Source organism: Dasypus novemcinctus, chromosome 19 (genome assembly GCF_030445035.2).
Source record: "Dasypus novemcinctus isolate mDasNov1 chromosome 19, mDasNov1.1.hap2, whole genome shotgun sequence".
NCBI lineage: Eukaryota > Metazoa > Chordata > Mammalia > Cingulata > Dasypodidae > Dasypus > Dasypus novemcinctus.
Window position 1 is genome coordinate 33885215 of NC_080691.1, and position 2924 is coordinate 33888138.

The following is a 2924-nucleotide window of genomic DNA, read 5'->3' on the forward strand; positions in this document are numbered from 1 at the left end:
CGGCAGGCAAGTGAACGGTGTCCTGAGAATCTCTCCCCAGGGAGTAGAAACGCTTTCCACATAAGCCCTAAGGTTGTTCAACTATGCCTTCCCATGGCTCCTTAATTTGTAGAAGAGGCTCTAACCCTGTTCAGGACCAAAGTTTACCCTCCCCATCCACTTAAGGTCTACCAAGATCCTCCCCTCTTTATTACTGAATGTGGTGAACACTGTGGAGTGACCTAGAGTGCCACCAATTTTCATGGGGAAAGGGTGAATTAACCTGTTAGTTTGCCAGGGCTGCTTTATCTGACACCAGTGATTAACTGGGGTAAACAAAGTAATTGACAGTCTCATAGTTTAGGAGATTAGAAGCAAAATCTAGGTGTCAGCATGATGATGCTTTCCCTGACACTGGTGGCAGCAGCCAGCAATACATAACTCAGCCTCGGCCTCCATCACCTGATCATCTGTCTTCGTCTGTCTCCCTGTGCTCCAGCTCTTCAATTTATCTAGTCTTCCTCTCTTTGTAAGGACTCCAAGCATATGGGATTAAGGCCACCCAGAGGCAGGTTGGCCTCCCCTTCACGAGTAAGATGTCTGATGACCCTATTCACAGATGAGTTCACATCCAAGGTGTGCAGATGAGGATGAAAGCATGACTTTATGGCTACCCCTTATTCAACCCAGAATCAGAACAGTGGGGTCCCCCTCATGCAAACAGGGTACCTACTGAGGCCCTGTTTTCTTTTTCAGTGGGATCTGAGTCACAGCTGATCAAGCCTTAGGGTTCTGAGCTTCTCTAGTTCCCTTCCACATCCCAGATTAGCCCACACATTTTTTCTCAAGCTGTGGTTCTTTAGAATTTATTCATGCATGTAGAATTCAAACAAACACAAACATAAAGGAAACTTCCCTGCAGAGCTTGCTTTGGATGAGAAAAGTGGAGAGGATTACATGTTACAATGCCCCTTACTTATTTTGTAATATTAAGTAATAAATAACTCTTATTATATTATATTGAGGAGTATTTTATAATATTTTTGTGTTGGAATATCTTAACAAAAGAAAATATATGTTTTCGGCATCATGGTCTCACTTTATATCAAAATGGATTACACAGTAAGCTTGGTGTTAAATTAGGAAAATGAAGAGCTCTAGGAATGTGCCCTTTTTTACTATGAGGCTTTCATCATTGGACGCTGTTGAGGATCAGGGTGGAGGAAGGAGGGTTATCACTTCCATGCTTCTCCCTTCAGAATTCCTGCCCTTCCCCTGGCCAGGGTAGATGGGACTCTGCCTTTTCTTCCTAGAGGACTTGAGACCACCTTTTCATCTGCATCAGTTTCACTCTTCAGAAGACATTCACTTGAAGGGTGACCAATCTAGCAATCCAGTCAAAATCCTTTTGTTGGAAATTTATAGACAGTGTCATAGACTGCACCCTATGCAGACTTTAGCTATAAGAATTCAGTCCCTCTGAATCTGGCTCCTGGGATATCATGGACTAAAGATCACATCTCCAAGTTCGGTCTGAGGTACCTTTTCAGTCCTGCAACCCACCTTAGGGAAACCCATGCTCCTGCCGTCTCTGTACCACCCCAGTGATTCCAGATCCTGTATTTGTGTTGCAGATCCTATAACTGACAGTTGCAAAGATATTGAGCTGGATTTCTCAGCCTGAAGCTGAGAAGAATTGGAGATCTTATGGTTGTGGAGACCCTTACGTGCTCACCCTACTACTCCATTCCAAATGAAACAATTAAGTGGCAGTTTAGTTTTAAATCCAAAGATTTAGACTAAGTCTTAGAAATAGGTTTTACTTTTAATAGTACGTGTCATATTAAACAACATTTCTATCTTTACTAGTTGTATTTCTTATTATTTATGAAATAATTAAATAAATACACAAATACCCTAAACAAAGTTAGAGTTATATGAATTATAATATCTGGTCTCCCTGTTGGCTCCCACCAAGGTCAAACACTCACTCATAAAGAATATTCACTGAGTGTTAGATGAATAAATAACTGGAAACTAACAGCTTATCATATGTCCTCCTATCGGCTGGGAGGAACAGTTGAATATGGGAGATTGTTGGGTATGGGGTTGAAACTATAATGTTGAGAAAACTCTTTCAAAAATATTATAAGGAAAGATTACCCATTTAAGGTGCTTAAGGGGGGGCATCTGGCACAGGGGCAGGCTTCTAGGGGGTGTATGAGTGCTTACCTTGTCATAGTGTGTTATATCACTGGGTAGAGACCTATACAATGAGTGGGGAGGTATAGCCACATCCTGGGGAGGCCTGATGTTCTGAAATAGAGGGAATTGTGTCTCTCAAGATAATTGGTGGCTCCCAATGGGGGAGGACAGTCTAGTATATCAAGCCCTCAGCACTGTTGCAAGTATCTGTGAATCTGGTCCCTCAAGCAGTGAAGATTGATTGTCACTGTGGGCCCTGAGGGGAGGGGGAGGGAGCAATGGGTTTTTGAAATTTCATTTACTGAAATTTGTTCAGTCACCTGGAATGGGTCATGCCAAAAGTATTAATCTTGGTCTAGCAGGATAACTTGAATTTCAGGGCCTTTTTCACTTACATTTCAGTGTTGCTGGGTATAAAACCACGATTCACAATTCTTTCCACAAATGTTACTCCATTTTCATCTGGCAAAAAATCTAGTTCTCCGAAACATTTATGACATTCTAATGACTTTATATGTGAATATAAATGTTTTCGCATTTTCTTTAACCTGGTTAATTTTCCTAGAATATCCCTTGTCTTTAGTCCTTCTGAGTCAATGCTCAGCATGCACTTTTGACACATGGCTTCAAAGAATTTCATTACAGAGAAAAAGGAATTATAATTTTAACATTTGTTTCAAGTCTTTGCTTTGGTTTTCTGGTTCAGGCACTCTAGTGTTCAGTTAATGGACAAACTATCC